The sequence below is a fragment of the Hemicordylus capensis genome, chromosome 3 (genome assembly GCF_027244095.1).
Source record: "Hemicordylus capensis ecotype Gifberg chromosome 3, rHemCap1.1.pri, whole genome shotgun sequence".
NCBI classification, from domain to species: domain Eukaryota; kingdom Metazoa; phylum Chordata; class Lepidosauria; order Squamata; family Cordylidae; genus Hemicordylus; species Hemicordylus capensis.
The window spans coordinates 217,406,092-217,418,976 of NC_069659.1; the positions used below are offsets into that span (position 1 = coordinate 217,406,092).

A 12,885-nucleotide genomic window follows, 5' to 3' on the forward strand; every position below is an offset into this window, starting at 1 on the left:
CATAGTGATTAAGAAAATCTTTATGCACTTTGCTTTTATCGTACCACAGATATGAATGCCATCCAAACCTTCTATCAAATCCTTCCAGATCAAGTATTCTGAGATTTCTTAATGTTATCCATTCCTTTAACCACGTCAAACAAACAGCATCAAAATACAACCTTAAATCTGGGAGGGTAAGACTGCCTCTTTCTTTAGCATCTGTTAAATTTTTAAATTTAATTCTTGGTCTTTTCCCTTGCCAAACAAATTTAGTTATGTCCTTTTGCCATTGCTTGAAACAGGTAAACATATTAATTATAGGAATAGTCTGAAAAAGAAACAACATTTTAGGTAAAACATTCATCTTCACAACTGAAATTCTTCCCATTAAAGATAAGTTCATTCTAGTCCATCTTTGCAAATCAATTTTTACTGTATTCCATATTTTGATATAATTATTTGAAAACAACAAAGAATTTTGTTTGTCAGCCAGACGCCCAAATATTTAATTTTCTTCTCCACTTTCAATTCACTTATTTCATATAATCTATCATTGGATTTCTGGTCCATATTTTTTGTCAACACCTTCGTTTTACTCTTATTTATATAAAACCCAGCCAATTGGCCAAATTATTCTATTTTTTCCAAGAGCCTTCCGATCTTCTCTAATGGATTTTCTAGAAAAAATACCACATCATCTGCAAAGGCTCTAAGTTTATACTCCTGTTTTCCCTACTTTCGGGCCTTGTATTTGTTCATCTTCTCTGATATTTCTACAGAGCACTTCCAGAACTAATATAAAAAGTAATGAGGAAAGTGGACAACCTTGTCTAGTTCCTTTTTGTATTTTACAATTATTTGATAGTTCCCCATTTATAATAATTTTAGCATATTGCTTTGAATATATTGTCTTAATGGCCCTAATAAAATTATTACCATCTCCCATTGCATCCAGTAGCCTCCACATAAACTGCCAGGAGACATTCTCTGCATCCAGAAAGATCATAGCTATCTGTTTATCATTGCGTTTTTCATAATACTCCAATACATTCAGGACTGTTCTCACATTTTCTCTTAATTGCTTTTTTAGCAAAAAGCCTGCTTGATCTTCATGAATAAAAGCTCTTAGTACAACCTTCATTCTCCTTGCCAAAATGGCAGCAAAAAGTTTATAATCATTATTTAACCGTGAGATTGGCCTGTAATTCTTGACTTGCATTGAATCGAATCTTGATCTGGTTTTGGAATTACTGCAATGTTGGCATACTTCCAAGACTCCGGCATCTTTCCTCTTTGCAAAATATCATTCATCGTCCATTGCAAAGCCTGTAATAATTGATATTTAAAAGATTTGTAGTACGAAGCTGGTAAGCCATCGGGCCCTGACGCCTTATTGGCTTTGCTTTGGTTTATTATTTCCGTTATTTCCATCATTGATATCAGTGCATTGAAAATTTCTATATAATCCTTGGAAAGCTGTGGAATATTTTGTGTCTTCAGAAATTTATCAATTTTTATATCTTCTACTTTGTTTCCCTTATATAATTCAGAGTAATATCTGAAGAATTCCCTTTTTATTTTCCTTTCATCATAAGAAAGCCCTTTTTTTTTGTTGATATCATGGATATGTGCTTATTCTTTTTCTCACTTCTAATTTTCCAAGCCAATAACTTGCCTGGTTTGTTTGCAAATTCAAATGACTTTTGCTTCGCATATTTTAAATTCCATTCAATTTCGTTTAATAGCAACATAGAGAGCTGTTGCTGAAGCATTTGTATTTTCAAGCAGTACACACACACACACACACACACACACACACACACACACACACACACACTGTAATTGGCAGCTCACGCACAAATCCTCTTTGTGGCTGTGAAAATGGATCCTACAGCTAGCAAGGGGAATTAATTAGCCCAAATAACTCTCATGTAAAGTTTCAGAACATTTCAGGGGGGTCAACTTTCCTTTTGGTCCACCTGGGAAAAGAGCAAAGTTCATGAACTGGTAACACCAAATGTACAGCATAACGAAGCAAGGCACAATCTTGTTTGAAATATTTCAAAGCAGGCAGATTCAAATATCTCTAATTGAACTGAACGGGTGTGTGTGTGTCAAAATGTTCTTTGCAGATAGACTAGCATGGTTCACATTTTGCCCTGTTTCTGAGCCATGCTTGAGCACTACAGCAGGGCTCTGAAACAGGGCAAAATGTGAACTTTGCTAGTCTATCTGCAAATAACATTTTTATTTTTCTGTTCAGTTCTATTACAGATATTTTTAATCTGCTTGCTTTGAAATGTTGGTTGCTTGTGGTGTTTAAAATGAAAAACAAGTGACTAGGGAAAGGAAACTTCCCCCCTCAAGAGCTTCCATTAAAAGCAGCAATGGGACCAGAAGATTTTTTTAGGAGGGAACAGAAGGGGCAAAGGTGAAATTTCTGGGTGGGCAAGCAGTGCCCCACATAATCGATTTCTGAAAAAGATGTGGGGGGCAGGCAGGTGGGGGGTAACCTACTTTTCTTTGGGGGCCCTTCCCCCCCCTCAAGTCATCTGTTATGAAAAGAGTAATCACATTAGGCCAACACTGCTTTTCCTGAAAAGTGTACTTGCTAGATGCATATCCTTTATAGTATATATTTAAAATGTAAATGTGGGGTGTGTGTGTGTGTGTGTGTGTGTGTGTGTGTGTGTGTGTGTGTAAAATTGAAGAGGAGACTGACAACAGAGATAAATGATGGTTGAATTGGATGGTTCAGCTTCTAACATTGTCAGCAGCAGCTGGTTTTAAAAGTAGCACCATGAGAGCATAATGACAGTTAAGAATGTTGTAGCAGAAGAGTTCTGTGGCAGGTAGGTGGGTGGAATTGACTGACAGATAGTCATTGGGTTAAGGTTCATATGTTGCCCTCCGAAATGAGGTCATAAGGCAGGGCTACTCAGCTTCAGCCCTCCTGCAGATATTGGTCTACAACTCCCATCATCCCTGACTAATGGCCACTGTGACTGGGAATGCTGGAAGCTGTAGTCCAAAAACTGCTGGAGGCCTGCAGTTGAGTAGTCCTGCCATAGTCCTCAAACTATAGATCCAGAAATTCTCCCTGATGTCCAGCATGACTGTTCTAAAGGGTTACTTAACAGGGAATATGAAGCAGATAAAATATAGTGATTGGAGCTGAAGTGTTTTGCAACCTTGTGGGGGACAGGGGAAGATCAGATATGGTCCCTAAAGTGAGTTCTCATGTCTGCAGATGTTTTCCCAACATATTACATCTGATATCCTGGACATCTGCATTCTGCGATGTAAATCACATTACCTGAAGTACAGGTGATGTTTTGTTGCAGGTTTTTTTTGGGCAACTGTACTTCTGAAGGTGGTGGTCTCCCTTAAATACATGCAGGTAATAGAGCAACTAGGTTCAAAGTGAGGTGATCCTGTATTGGCAATAGGTGGTTTGAGACCTACTCTTACCCATAGCTTCTGCACATTAGATGGCTCAGCTATCATGGCTGATGGAAGGCGATCACAGGTGGATTACTGTCTGATGTGTTTTTTTAAGAAGTTGTTTCAAATTTGCAATAATAGGGTAACCATCTTTGATAACTTGGTGATAGCAAGGTGAATTGGGGTTATTTTGGTTTTAGAAATCCAGCTTCAGTCAGCCTGGACTACCACATCTAATTGTATTCCATATTTATATAGCATCATCATTTTCTCCTCCAAGAAGGAAATTAACCAGTCCTTGCACTGAATGGTTTAAATTTTATTCAGTATTTCTACTTCCCAATATGGTTGACTTATTAATAATGGCTAAGAGCAAGAGCTATTACCCAGGAACATCATGTTCAGATTTGGCCTCACAAACACACAGAGCAATATAGGGATACTAGTACTGGCCTCCCTTACACAGAAGTGGAAAGGCATACTGAGAACATGCAGGGGAAGAGCTTTGAATGCTCTCAAGTGCTTTTAAATAATAAGAATACTCTCATGTCCTCCGTGAACTGTGACAAACGAGTCTTCACCTTCTCATCCCTCCACCCTTCCTCAAGCTCAGTGTCCAGACCACCCTGTTAAATAACACCTTGGAATCTCTAGTAGTTCAAGTGGCCTCTGTTGAGGATACAGCAGACTGACCTAAGACCTCCTGTATAGCTACATAAGAGTCCTGCTTCTGTGAACGTGACCGGCTGACAAGTGCCGATGTTGGTGACTACATAGTTTGCCTCTAATGCATTAAACCCAACTCTGCAGATTACAGAAAATAACATGTTCAACATTTTGTTCTTCCTCTTTGTTACAGTCTGTTGCTAGTAAACCAAACCACAATTAAAATATGGATGCCCCCCATCCCGAATCCCATGGATCATACGGTCTATGTAGCTTTGAACTTACCAAGTAAGAGAAAGTCAAAGTCATTGGTAACATTAAGGGCTTCCTTTTAAGTGTGATGGGCCAAGGCATTACTGGCAGAGCTCCAAGGGAGGGCTTTGTGCTTAATTCTCCAATGAAGAAGAATACAAAAAAGGCACCCCCTCCAAATCAATAAATCAAAAGAGCAAAACAAACAAGACAGTCTGATTCCTTTAGCACTATTGATTGGATGTCTTAGGCCTTCGCATGTTGCCTACCAAAGCAAAAGTATTTTCAATATAGCATTGTCTTGGTTTTTTAAAGGCAACGAGCAAAAGTCACTGTTTAGGACAATACAGTATATTGTATTTAAAGAATGACTTTCTAAAAGTGCTTTGATAAAGAATATACAGAGGGACAGTGCAGCAGGGCACAGGTGAATCATAGGACACATCCTGTTAAACCCTTTATTGTTATTTTAGTATGTCTCTTCTAATGGGAAGCTCCAAGGTTATTGATCAATAGGAGAAACCTCATAATTTATGAAGCCCTAAACTGCAGTGTTGATTTGGACTGCAGTTGTTGAGCACAGTTGTTGATTTGGATCCACTAGAGTGATCAGTAGATCACAGCAGTCATAGTTTTGCACTGCAGAGCAAAGGAACAGATATAGATATAGTAGAAGGAAATGTTGGAAAAACAAAATGGAATAAATTTTGAGACTTCGAAACGGTAACTAAAATGCTATGTGCCATGAAATTACTCAAGCATCTGAGAATGTTTTACCCTACCAATCAGTATTTGACCAATCTGATTAACTCATGGAACGTTCTAATTGAAATCAGTTTGACGTAAGGTGCAGAAGGAGATGGCTAACACATGGTTTTATGGTTCCTAAATTGAATTTAGCCCACCCTTTCAATTACTTTTTAATCTGCCTCCAAACTCTGGAGCACCCTAGTAATTTGTAGTGATGTTATTACCAGGTGGCTGCTAGCAGGCAAATTCCAGGCCATTAAAAAATGTTGCCATTGACAGAAACAGCCCCACAGAGACATATTCATCAGAAACTTGAAAGCACATCTAGAAGCTTGAAACATATGGTCTCCAGCTTTTGCCTCAGCCCTGTTGATAAAAGAGGACTTTTTAAATTAAAGAGTTTCTATTAAGAAAAAGAAATCACTGCCTCAATGTATGACTTTTTCCCCCCTTTTGTTCATTCAGATCTGAAGTGGAGGTAATTGATATTCTGAAAAGCCCAGTTCATACAGTTGGCAGTTTCCACATGATCACCTCCAGGAGTCTGTATGGCCATTTTGGGGCCTTCTCGGAGGTGCAGTTTGAAGGAACCCTTGTGTGGCTGACTAGTGTTTCTGTGGCCTCTCCTTGTCCCATTTCAAAGGGCAACATTGGCAGAGCCAGCTCTAGGATAGTGGTGCCCTGGGTGAGATGGGTCTTTAGTGTCCCCGCTATGGCTAGTGTTGCCAAGTTGTGTGGCCTGCAGGACTGCAAAACCTAGTAATGTAACAGATTCCTTTGTTCCCGTGCCCATGAAACAGCTAGGAGCTATTTTTTTCAGTACAGTGGTCCCTCTACTTACGAAATTAATCCGTTCCGAATGCACATTTGTAAGTCGAAAAGTTCGTAAGTCGAAAAGCGGTTTCCCATAGGAATGCATTGGGAACGGATTAATGCGTTCCGGAGCCTAGAAAAAAGACCCAGACCCCCAGTAAGGCTTGCAAACTGCACAGGAACATTTCTTTTCAAGAATAAACAGGCAGTAAACAGGCAGGCAAGTCAAGGAAACCGCATGTAAAATTCGTAAGTCGAGGAAACCCCATCTAAAAATTTGTAAGTCGAAAAAACCACATCTAAAACCGGATCTAAAACTGCCATTTCTAACTCGAAAAATACTTATGTCGAGTAGTTCGTAAGTCGAGGGACCACTGTAATTTGCTTCTTTGCTTCCAGTGCTCTCTTGCTCCAGTTCTCAGCCTCCACTGAAATCTCACAGGCCTTCTGAAACTTCTTCTTCCCTCTCTTGAAGTCTTTCTCTCCATCCTTTTTCCAACCTAGCCCTCTCTGTATTACCATAAGAGATAAATTAGGCAAATAAAGCTCTTTTCTGGTTCTTCTTTTTTTCTCCCTACTTCAGTGCAGAGAGTATACTCAACAGTGAGCAACCAAGTTCAGCTCAACTCCCTTGTTTAGGTAGGTGCCATGGGCAACTGTTCAACTTGCCGACCCCTAAGGCCAGCCCTAATTACAGAAATTGGCCCACTGAAAGGTATGCTACTCACACAGAAGCAATAAGGTGGGAGTTGTCAAATCTGTGAGCTGGGCCAACATTTCATATTGACAAATTCCTGTTGTATTTAGCATATTGGCACCAAGTTTGTGAGAGGGAATTATAATGTTCTACATTAGGTAAATGTCAACATTTGCATATCTACTTTGACTGTTTCACATAAAGTTTGTGAAGGTCCAAAAATTCAGAGTTAATACTGGTGAATTTTGAGTTACCATAATAGGACAGCCAGCATACTCTAGGGTATGTTTAGAGGTTGTTGATTTTATTTTTTTCTCTTCATTTTCACAACCTATATTTGGACATTCACAAAATGTTATCTGGGACTATTGCATTTAACATGTCAGCTTCCATATTTTTTCAGTTAGTATATAACACTTGTTAGAGGGTTGTATTCACAGCCTGACCAAATTGGCAGTCTGTTTTTTAATTATTATTGTTTCACAATAATCTTCTTAAAAGGATACAAAGGGTGTTTGTTTGGTTTTCTTGGAGAAAGCATAATTTTCTGCAAAACGTGGGGATTATTCTTAATGTGTGCACTGTGTGTACTCTTGATTTTTCTATACAGCCAAAGGCAGCTGTCTCTGGGAGATGCATAACCACTCTACTCTCACTGAAACTCACGTGGGCTACTTGAAATGGACTTGTTATTTACAAAACATATTGTTTTGTACCCACTCAAATGATTACTTTATTTAATAAGTCTGTATGCCATTCCTTATTTGAAAACTGCATGTCTGCAGTATAGATGTAAACAACAAATTATCTTCCCTGATTACAATAAAGTAAGTCTTTCTTTGTGCCCTGGTGAGTTTAAAATGCAACATTTAGGCTACATTTTCACATAATGAGGAACCACAGTTGAATGGGCCAGAGGTTGCATGAGCATTACGTCCGAATGTGGGGAAATTGGGTTTCGTGCAGTGAGAAACCCAAAGTTTCAGATTTGTGACTTCAGTCTGAACCCTCGAGTTATTTTGAGTTTTGTTGCTGCAGCCCAAGGTTGGACGCAGCCTGCATTGTGTCCAAATGTGGAACTGCAGGTTGCATGGAACCAGAGTTGAGAGAGGAAGCTCCTCTGATGTGATTGGCTGTAAGGGCTCTCCTTCATGGATGAAGGAAGCCCACACAGCCAGTTCCCCATCTTCTCTGCAGTTTCACTGACTTCAGAGAGGGAGCTCTCTGTTATGTCCGAATTTCAACTGGAGAGTGGGGGGAGGGGGTGGAACCGCAGGTCAATTGGACCTGCAGTTCTGCATTATGTGTGAATGCAGCCTTAGAGTCTGTTTCTTGTGCAGTACAATCTACAAGTGCACTCAGTCAAGATCAGGAACCTGATGCACACATCCAAGGACTGCTCACAGGAGCATTTCTGCAGAGTATTTTTTCATGCCCAGTCCTAAAATCCCTCTCCTGCTATTGGAGGTAGGGACTCTTCAGGTGGCTGCTCACCACTGTGCTAACCATACAATGGATCTAATATAACATCTAGAACACTTCAAGAATATTTGCTATCTGGGTAGGCAGTTACGAGGGGGTCTGGCATTTCCGCATTAGAGACCTCCTGAATTACCATCTAATGAGGAGGCAGCCTCTCCTTTCCAGGATGTATTAAATTTCTACCATACATGTCCCCGCTGTAACCAATTACCTATCCAGGAAAATAAAAACCCCAATTGTTAACTTACTACTCTATACCAATACATGGTTTATGCTATGCCCTGAATGTGAAAGAACCAGACAGGATATCAAATAAGGCTTTTAAATAAATTGAAATGATTGGTATGTATTTGTAAAGGATTACATAGGTTATTAAATATATACATTGAATAGTGTTTCACATTAAGGCACTGTTTCTCAAATCATTATCCCCAGATACTGTGGGTCTGCAACTCCCCAAATCCCCAGCTACATGCATGTGCCAGGCTGCATGCTGGGGGTAATGGGAGTTGTATTCCAGGAGTCTCTTTAGAACAGGCCTTCTCAACTTAAGCCCCCGGCTGTTTTTGGCCTACAACTCCCATAATCCCCAGCCAGAGTAGCCAATAGCCAGGGATTATGGGAGTTGTAGGCCATCATCTGCAGGAGGGCCAAAATTGAGCAGTCCTGCTCTAGAACAACTAGTCTGGGAACAACTGAGACTTCTAAAAATAATTAATCCAAGCTGTAGGATCATAGTAAACTAGAAGTGGATCATCTGACACTTTTTGCTGTCAATAATAATCAACATAATTTGTTAGCCACCCCATAATAAATTGTTCTCTGGATGGCTCACAACAGAGGAGTCCCAGTCAAGTTCCAGTCTGATGGGGGAGGGGGGATATTTTGGGAAGAGCGCCTGCTACCCCTTGGAATAATCCCTGTTGTAGTCTAACAACACCTGGGAACCCAAGTTTGAAAACCCCTATTAAGTTATTTTGGCTGAGGCTAATAGGGTTAGAGCTGTAATTTCAGGTTTAGTTCTGTTAGAAGGGAGCGATTCTCCCTGTCACTCGTCTCTTGGTTAGGTAATTTTCACCAGACACCAGTATCAAGTTTCAAACAAAGCTTTATTTCATGCTAGTGCAAGCTTCTAGGTGCAACCACCCCCACTCTGGCAGTTCATCTGTCTTATATACTGAGCCGTAAACAACTTTCGCACCTGCGCATCGTATACAAGCCAAAGCGTTACTTTTAACCCCAAAGGTTCCGATTTGCTTCTGAGTGCGATATTTCCCACTTCTCAAGGTATCTGGCTTGTGGCCTTGGCCTGGTTCCCCTCCCTGTGGGGACATACTTTCAAACAGTGTCAAATATCCTCAAGGTGACGGGAGGTGGGTGGGCGGGGAGGGATCTATCAGCCACTGCAAGCGCTACTGATAAGGCGTCTGTGCAAACCAACCATGCTTTTGGGTTGTTTGGGAGCTATTTGCAAATAATATTCCAACAGTTCATAACCATAACAGACCTATACACCAATTCTCCTTTCTAATTACACCCACGTGATAACTTACACTGTAAGATGACATCGGTGTTTCATGCCGGTAAGCACTCAAGCCTCTGCAGCCTCTGCTTCTGGCTTGGCTGTTGCTGTTAGAATGTTCAGATCTTGGCAGTTAAGTGCTGACTTTGGCTTTTGATGTCACTGAAGGCTTCTTCTCACAGCAGTCTTTGAAGGTGCCAAAGGGGAATGAGGACTTTCTTCTGGTCACCTCACTTGCCAATCCTCCTAGGCTACAAGTTCTAGACCCTGGATAGGCCTCCTTATAGGTAAGTATCTTCTTCCCTTCATGCAGGCTCAGGCAACCTGGCTCTTCCTGCATCCTTCTTCTGAAGACAGCTTCCTTCTACTTCTTCCTTCTTAGGTTCTTTCTCCTTTTTTCCTTATTCCACAATTAACTCACATGAACTGACCCTTTATATATTCTGGTCCTTGGAACTCTATCTAGACCTTTGGCCAATCTACCATGGGCACCAGTCCACTCAATGTTGGTCCACACCTTTGTCACCTCTGGAGATAATTTTGACAAGCAAACCAACCGGTTTTGCACAATTTGAATGCCCGTTGGACTAAATAGTGAGGTCTATGGTCTGTTCAGACCCAGCACAAAGCAGCCTGCAATTACAGCTGGGCCTTCTTCTACTAGGCAGGAGAAGCAACCGCTCTGCTCCTTAGCAACGCCACTACCCTGGCCTTCCAGTAGAGCAGGGGTGGGGAACCTTGGCCCTCCAGCTGTTTTTGAACTACAACTCCCACCATCTCCAGCCACAATAATTGTGGCTGGGGATGATGGGAGTTGTAGTTCAACAACAGCTGGAGGGCCAAGGTTCCCCACCCCTGCAGTAGAGGCTGCTTTACTGAACACGTTAAAACTACTACAATATAACACAGTTCGTTCTGAGGCCAAAACGTTAACTTATTCTATTCAGCGAAATACATAATTAACAAATTAACTTTTAAAAGGACTATAACAAAAGTGATTTCTCTATAGAGAGAATGGAAAGGAAATAAAGGAATGGTATTTTGCATTCTTGCACAAGCATTTACTAGCATGTGCACTAGTAATTTGACCTTTAGTCTCAGTCTGAAACCTAGGATTTCTAGCACGTGTGCATATTAACAAACTTTTAAAAAGGCATCCCAAATGTCTCCACAAAAGACAAATTAGGGCCAGTGTTTTACAGGGACATGTGCAAGAAAGTAGAGATCATCCCCAGTAAACAAGAATAGTCGGGTGCATTCATGATCCCTTGCTAGATTTTCCACACCCAGAAGTTTCAGGTTGCCGAGTTTATGAAATGCTGAACTAGATAACAGTAAAGTCACTTTGCATCTCTGTCATTCCGCTCTCCCCACATTTCTTTTGTGTGCATATAATGGAACAGTGCAATAGGGCAAATCTCTGTGTAGAGCAGCGCTCTTAATTAGCTATTAGTAATTCTTGTCCACTGAATAATTGTTTGTAATACCCTATTTCACAAAATCCCATCAATCTATCATTCTGTCTTATCCAGCTTTAAAAAAAGGCATTTTCTTCAACTCCCCAATAATTTTTTTTTTAAGTATATTATATGAATAGTGAGCAGATTGTGACGCATGAGATGAGCCAAATGGCAGTTGGAAAGCTGAACTAGCACACAATAAGAAAGGAATATGACATATAAAATATCAAAGAGAGAAGTGGCATACTTCCGATTAGCAGCGCTGGACACAGACAAGAGGGATTGGCTATCTCTATCATGTACTGCCTGTGAAATTTCCAGAGGCATCTTTCTGGGCACTGTTGGAAACAGATGGACCCTTAGTCTGATCCAGGGAGGCATTTCTTACATCTTACGTATCCTGCAGGCTGTTTTGACACCTGTGGTCAGCAAGCTTGTCAGATTAATAACAGTGTAGTGATTCCTGAGTTCCAGGATGTTTTACTACAGCAAAATACAAAATTACCGGCTAAAAACCTGTCAGGTTTGATGGGCTGGAAAGGGGATAGGGATGGAGAGTTCTAGTCTTTTCCCCAACTGCACTCTCTACCTTCCCATCCATCAGTGGGCTATATCCATTCACATCCATAATGAAAAACCAGTGGCCTGATCTACAGTACACATGCAACAAAATGAAATGGAAATGAGATGGTAAATTCTTGACGAGGTAGAATGGACTTTATCACTTAAAATGTTTATGTTCCCCTACATAAAAAGTAAAATGCCTTGTTTTGGTGTTTTTTTTAAAACCAAGTACACCAGGAAATGGGCTAGGTTGTAACCTTTCTCCTTGATGTGCTTGGTTTTCTTTGTTTTTTCTTTTTTACTTCTGGGAAGATTTTAGGTGTGAACTGTTCAAAAACGGCATGCCCTATCTGAGTCTGAAGTGGCAGTCCACTCTGCCACTTCAAAATCCACTGCATTATCTTTCATGTTTAGACCAAGGCAATGATGAACGCTGTGAGAGTGTTCTAGAATGTTGAGAACTGACTTCTGCAGAGAGATGGAGTCGCTGTCATTATACTTGGTAGGTGGGATATGTATAGAAGGCTTGAATATTACAATTACCCATAGAGACCTTGGTCCCTTGTGATTTCTAGAAGTGAGATCCATGTCGGAGACACCAACCACAATGCTTCTAGCTGCATAGCCCATCTTGGATTTTTGATAGACAGATAGATCCATTGTATTAGGCTCCAATAAACACAGAAGACACTAGGATAAAGTTTAACATGTCACTCAATAAAGTAACAAAAACATAAAATATATATCAGAAATGATTTTGTTTGTTCCCACTTTCCTCCTTTCCAAGTATCCTCCTATTGCAGCCAAGCTATTTTCAAGCTACCCTACTGTCTCTGAACTCTCAGCTGTCAATTCTCCATCTTGGACGAGGTCACCACCCAATTAATCCTATTTGTTGTTTGAAGCAAAATCTACAAGTACCTATGGAAAATTCTTAATGGAATGTTGTTCCTTTTAGAAGATTGCTCTATCTATCTATCTATCTATCTATCTATCTATCTATCTATCTATCTATCTATCTATCTATCTAATTTTCTAAGACATACCCATGGCTAATCCCATGTGTGACAGCTCTCGCAAGAGTTCACAAGCAGAAGCACCTGATTGGGCAGTGGGGATTCCATATGCAGATAGGGAGGAGGAGCCTGTGGCACCATGGTGATTGGCCAGTGGGGATTCCACATGTAGATAGGGGGGAGGAGCCTGTGATGGTTAAGGTCAGTTGGAATGCAACTGTTACTGGTTGGAAGATG

General features: G+C 40.6%; 1 protein-coding gene and 1 long non-coding RNA gene across 4 annotated transcripts in view; one reads left to right on the top strand and one right to left on the bottom strand.

Moving 5' to 3' along the window:
- Positions 1-9,830, bottom strand: part of LOC128349629 (uncharacterized) — a 31,836-nt gene extending 22,006 nt beyond the window's left edge. The window contains exon 1 of the long non-coding RNA XR_008318892.1: positions 9,640-9,830. This is a non-coding gene — a long non-coding RNA (uncharacterized LOC128349629). The remainder of the gene's footprint in view (positions 1-9,639) is intronic.
- NRG3 (neuregulin 3) overlaps positions 1-12,885 on the top strand; it is a 1,024,900-nt gene that overhangs the window by 675,186 nt on the left and 336,829 nt on the right. The window lies entirely within an intron of this gene.